We start from the raw sequence: 6,659 nt of genomic DNA, 5'->3' as shown, positions 1-6,659 counted from the left end.
AGGCATTCTTGCTCAGTGATTGTGTAATTTCGTTCAGGTTTGCTTAAGGAACGACTGGCGTAAGCAATAACGTGTTCCTTGTCGCCGTAACGCTGAATCAGCACAGCACCAATGCCAACGCCACTGGCGTCCGTGTGCAGTTCCGTTGGAGAAGAAGGGTTGAAATGCCGGAGAATCGGATGTGACGTTAGTAAAAACTTGAGCTGGCAAAAAGAAGAGTCACACTCTGATGTCCACTCGAAGGGAGCGTCTTTGTGGAGAAGGCACGTAAGCGGGTTAGCAATGTCAGCAAAACGGGGAATGAAGCGGCGGAAATATGAGCACAGTCCTAGGAAACTTCGGAGTTCCTTCACGTTCTGAGGTGTTGGAAACGATGCAACGGCCGCAGTCTTTTGAGGGTCAGGTATGACGCCTTCACGATCGACGAGGTGTCCTAGTACCAAAATCTGGCGCTCACCGAAGCGACACTTCTTCGAATTAAGTACTAGACCGGCGTTGTTGAAGCAGTCAAGCACGAGAGCGAGGCGTTCGTTGTGCTCTTCGAATGTCCGGCCAAAAATGACATCATCGAGGTAGCACATACATATTTGCCATTTTAGTCCCCGTAGGATAGAGTCCATAAATCTCTCAAAAGTTGCAGGAGCATTGCAGAGCCCGAAAGGCATTACATTAAATTCAAACAGGCCGTCGGGTGTGATAAATGCCGTTTTTTCCTTGTCGTCAGGGTGCATAGGAATCTGCCAATATCCCGATCGCAGATCGACGGATGAAAATTATGATGCCGAGAACAGACAATCTATGGCGTCATCGATCCGCGGAAGGGGATACACATCCTTCTTTGTTGCAGCATTCAGACGGCGATAGTCGACGCAAAAGCGAAATGTACCATCTTTCTTCTTCACCAGAATTACAGGGGCGGCCCAGGGACTGCATGACTCTTGAATAACACCCTTTTCCAGCATATCCCGAACCTGCTCACTGATGACCTGGCGTTCTGTTGGTGACACTCTGTACGGCTTCTGTCGAATTGGGTGTGAGTAGCCTGTGTCAATGCGATGCCGGGTACGTGTCACGGGAATGCACCGTGAGCCGCTAGGCTCGGAAAAATCAAATATGGAAGAATACTTGACCAGTAAGGCCTCCAAAGCGTCACGCTGGTCCCTGGTTAGAGAGCGGCTGATCATCCGATGTAGTTGCGAGTCAGGGGCTGGAGCGGCAGCACTTTCGCCGGGTGCATCAGTAACCAAAGCCACCGACGGGGCGTCGTCTTGGCTACAGGTCGCAATCTTCATATTCACAGGCAACACTACTGGTTGCGAAGAACAATTAATGGCCCACAGCCGTGAGCAGCCCTTGACCACCGACAGTAGGCAATGAGGAACCAGAATGTATTTCTTTGCACAGTTAGAATAAAGCGGTGCCACTGTAGCGTCGAAGGTGTCGGAAGCACGGCTGGGGCACAAAACTGGGACGCACACCATAGACAAGGCTGGCACATTGGTATCCTCTGTTACACAGAACACATCTTCACGGACATGCGGCTTCTCTAAGAGTCCAGAAGGAAGGGAACCATCAACGCAGAGTTCCCCAGAGCGGCAGTCGACCGTAGCGCCACACATTCTCAAAAAGTCAATACCTAGAATTATGTCATGCGTGCATCGCGAAAGCACTGCAAACTCCGCTGCGAATACCGTTCCACCCAGGGACACCGAAGCACTACACATTCCCAGAGGACACAACACCTCACCACCCGCGCCATGAAAATTCACATTTCTGTCCCAAACAAACATAACTTTGCGTCCTAACCGCTTCTTAAACGATAAACTCATTATTGAAATGGTTGCCCCGGTATCCACTAAAGCCATTGTCGCCACACCATCCACAAGCACATAGACCGTGTTCTTTAACATAACAACAGATGGAGGAATTTCTTCAGGCAGCGCACAGTCTCCAGCGGCCTGACCTCCAGCAGCCGCGCTGACTAGTTTTCCGGCAAAGGCGATGCCGACCGCCTTCGTGGTCGTGGTGACGGAAAGCGGCGCGCAGAAGAGGCAGGTGGTGGTGAGACACTTCGTTCGGAAGCAGGAGAGTTGTTGCGCGGTCCATTGGTCTGGGGATATTCATACGAAGATGGGGGCCATTGCCAATTAGAGTCGTAGAAACGGTTACGTGGCGGAGCATTTTGGACGGGCCTATCGTAACGGGTGAGTGGGCGGCTGCGGCAGTATCGAGCTATGTGCCCCTCAATGCCGCAGCGTCGGCACACGGGGGCTTTGCGACGAAAAACTTGTTCCCTGGAGGGCTCCGAGGAGACAGGGTGCATTGGGTAGCGAAACTCATCTTCAGGTTTTCGGGTTGGACGCCGGAAATAGCGAGCAGGTGGTGGTTGAGGATAGTACTCATAGTGCTGATCATAGGGCGACAAGAAGTTAGTAGGGCGCGAGTCGTACCGAGGCGGGTGACCAGGGCTATCGAACCTTGGCGTCGGGCTGTTGGAGTAAGCGTCCGCCTGTGCCGTATTGATAGAATTCACAACGGGCATCGACGGGAGCAAGGAGGGAGGCCCTCGAAAGCCGACAACGTCAGAGGGCGCAATGATGATGGAGACCGTACAAGGGGCTCAAACCGCTGCAGTTCCTCACGAACTATTTGCCGGATCGTCGACGACAAGTCCATGAAGTTGTCTTCAATGCTCGCCACAGATGGAACGTTGGCGAGCCGCCCAAATTTTGGCGTTATGCGACGAGTCTTCAATGTCTCGAATGTGCGAACATGCCGAATGACATCACAGACGGCGTTCAGGTCACCTTTAGCAATTAGAAAATTATAAACATCATCTGCGATGCCCTTCAGAAGATGTCCTACTTTATCTTCCTCGGTCATATTAGCGCTTGCAGTTTTACATAGCTTCAGGACCTCCTCTATGTAAGTTGTGCATGTTTCCCCAGGTAGCTGAGCTCTGTGCGTAAGCGTGTGTTCAGCTCGCTTCCTTCGTGCAAGACATTCACCGAAGCACTGCCGCAATTCAGTAACAAAACGGTCCCAGGTGGTAAGAGAGTCTTCGTGGTTTTCGAACCAAACAAGAGCGGTATGGGTTAGGAAGAAAACCACGTTTGCGAGCTTAGCGGCGGCGTCCCATCGATTGTAGCGGCTCACCCGTTGGTAGTGGGTCAACCACTCGTCAACGTCCTCGCCTGCCGCTCCCGCGAAAGTCCGGGGCTCCCGATAGTGATGCGAAGAACTGTTCGCTGCACCCGCAGGCCGATCTTCAGCCTGGATCACCGCGTCACCACGGGCTGCTTGCGGGTCATTGGCCGATTGCATGGCGCTGGTTTGCGGTTCGAGGCCCGCAAGGCGACGACTCCGGCGAGGCTCCAGTTGTGTCGGTGCTGTCTGTAGCGCCAAGGATCGTTACCCAGCACCTCCACCACAATGTTACGCCCTTAGCGTCGCGACGGAGACGTTCTAGTCGGTTCAGTACGCTAGGTACACACGGTTAGCGGGAACGACACAAGTGCCACCAGACAAAGGTCGAACGGGCGCGCACACTTCTTCTTCCTCTTCCTTCTTTCTTCCTCCGTGCTCTGTTTTAGAACAAGTCCGTAACAATATAATCGATTTAAATTTGTTTGTGTAGTTTTACCCCATACAAGGAAACAGTAGTTTAGTTGAGACAAGAACAATGAATTGTATATATGAAGCTTAATTTTGGCCGGTAGAAGGAAATGGAATTTTGCTAATATAACCACTACTTTTGACAGGCGTGAAATTTTTTCATTTACGTGCCTATCCCAGGACATATTTTTGTGAAAATAAACACCGAGTGTTTTTACTTCATCAACAACTTCAATAGGAGCATGGCCAAAAATTATACTATTATTTAGAGACATTATTGGCAACGATGACTGTCTTACGGAAAATAACATTGCTTTTGTTTTGGTTACATTTATTTCTAATGAATTAAGTTTGCTCCAGGTGCTCAAATGATTCAACGATTCATTTATGTCGTTTGCAAGCTCGTTGTAGTCATTGCTTCGAAATAAGAGTGTTGTGTCATCCGCATATATTATATACTCTGGCCTTGCACTAATGTTTACAATATCATTGACATAAAAATTAAATAAGAGGGGCCCCAGGATGCTTCCTTGAGGCACGCCCATAGTAACACGCTTTGAGGAAGAAAGATTTTCGCCTATTCTAACACTTTGTGTACGATGCTCCAGATATGAACGTATTAAGTCTAGGGGCACACCTCGGATTCCGTATGCTTCTAACTTTTTGAGCAATGTCCTATGATTTAAACGATCAAATGCTTTGGAGTAATCAATGTAAATACCAGCGACTAACTCTTTGTTTTCAAAGCTTTGTAGAATGAATTCTTTTTGTGTTAATAGAGCTAGTTCGGTAGATCTGCCTTTACGAAAACCATATTGTGCGGGAGTAATAAGACAACATTTATCAGCAAATGCAGTAATTCTAGTTTGTATTAATTTTTCTAAAGGCTTAGAAAAAACTGGTACAATAGATGTTGGACGGTAGTTTGACAAGTTATTTTTATCGCCTCCTTTAAACAGCACTATTACCTTTGATGCCTGCATTTTCCGAGGAAAGGTTCCTGTTGAAAGGACCAAGTTATATATAAACAAAAGCTGCGGTAAGATCAAATCTAAAACGTATATAACTGGCTTGATTTGTATGTCATAAATATCGCAAACCGTCCTATTATTCATAGAAATGAATTCTGCATGAATCTCACTCTCATCTGTCGGCCCTAAGTATAAACTATCGCTGTTTCTGTTAATTCCATTTATTGCCTCAGAATGATGTGAACTCGAAACTATGTTGACAAAATGATGATTGAAAGCTTCCGCCAACTCAACAACAGATACCAGAGAGGCATTTAATGTTAATTCGGAAACGCTGCGATCTGTAAGAGAACGGTTTAAAATCTTGTTTATATTTTTCCACAAAGCATCCAGTTTAGAGTTGTACTCTGGCTGAAAAAGATTAAAAAGGTATTCTCGCTTCTTATTCCGTATCACAGCATTGGTTTTGTTTCTATGGCGTTTAAAAATCTTCCAGTCATTTGTGTCTCGTGTGGTTGTGAACTTTTTGAACAGTTTATCTTTCCTTTTTATCATCTTAAGGCATTATTTCGTTATCCAAGGTTTCTTTGATTTGCTAGTCTTTTGCTTAGGGACTAAAATGAATGATGATAGGTAAGACTTTAAAAATAGAGACAAAAAAGTATTATATGCTTCATCAGGTGTTTGCGAGCAATACACTGCATCCCAGTCTGTTTCTGAGATAATATTGCGAAATTTTTCCAATGTGTTGTCGTTTATATTCTGCATTTTCTGGCAAACGTCCAGTTTCTTTACCGTCTTTCTAGGGGTCGATCGACTAAATAAAAAAATTGGCATGTGATCACTGATATGTGAGGCGAGAACGCCGGCGGTAGTATCTTGTATGGCTTGGTTGGATATAAACAGGTCTATCAAAGTACGACTGTTTGGTGTTGCTTGAGTGAGGCATGATGCTATACTTCTTCTCACACATGCCTGCACAGACGTGTTTTTTGTGGCTGGCCGCACTGTTGCTTGGACAGCCGTATGTACTTTCTTACGGCAATGTACCAATTGACTTTTCATTTTCAAAGCACCTCCTTCACTTACATTTGGTGCATCTGCAATGGTAAAATGGGTAAGGAATCGATGCTTTGCTTTGATATCAAGGCCAAGGCTAGCCATTACCTGTGAGGGCATCAATGCTTAGTGAATTGTCAGCACTCCAGGTGTCTTTTGAGTCCTCATCCATATTTTCAGCTGCAACATCTTCAACACAGACTGAGACGTGAATTCATGCACATTACATTAATACCATGCAGAATGAGTTCCAAATGTGGCCATTACCTGTAGGTGAACTGTCCAAGGTTGCATCTGGTGTTCCAGAGTTTGTGGTTCCTTCTTCAAGCGTTCCCACATCTCCAGCTTCTGTTGTGGCATCTGCTACATAGACTAAGACGTGAGTTGATGTGGGAGTAGCTATTGCATACAAGTTCTGAATGTAGTCATTACCTGTGGGGTTATTATGGGAACTGTGTGATGTTGCATTAGAAAGCAGTTCTGCAAGGACCTAAAAGGACAGTATACATATATGTACATACATATTGTTAACAATATATATACATACATGATATGCCATACAATGATGAAAGTATTGGTTAGTAACACAGCTGAATAGCTTGTTACTCAAAAAAGCCTCATGAATTGGGAAATAAAACTGTGTGTATGATATGCTCCTAAGCTATTGAATGATTAATGTAAATTTACGTCGGCTTGATGAGAATGAAATTACACACACCAGCTTTAGCATTTGCATAACCACGTCGAAAAGAGCTCCTAGTTGCGCCTTGGCAACGTCACTAACAGGCATTACATATTATCAACAGTGAAAAACTTCTAATACAATTTAATAATTCATTCGCTAACCTCCAAAGAACTGGAAACTCCAGCTTCCTTGATTCATCGTACCATCCCGATCCTAAAAATCCTCAAAAAACATTCCACGTCTAGCATTGGCATGTGTGCGAGGGGCAAGAACGCACGTAAAAGGCATCAGCTGAACCTTGACTTGTATTTGTGGAAATGACGGAATTC

Source organism: Amblyomma maculatum, unplaced genomic scaffold, assembly GCF_055883805.1.
Source record: "Amblyomma maculatum isolate TAMU_Amacu unplaced genomic scaffold, ASM5588380v1 scaffold_13, whole genome shotgun sequence".
NCBI classification, from domain to species: Eukaryota; Metazoa; Arthropoda; class Arachnida; order Ixodida; family Ixodidae; genus Amblyomma; species Amblyomma maculatum.
The sequence above is the reverse complement of the archived record's forward strand: the minus strand, read 5'-3'. Positions refer to the sequence as shown.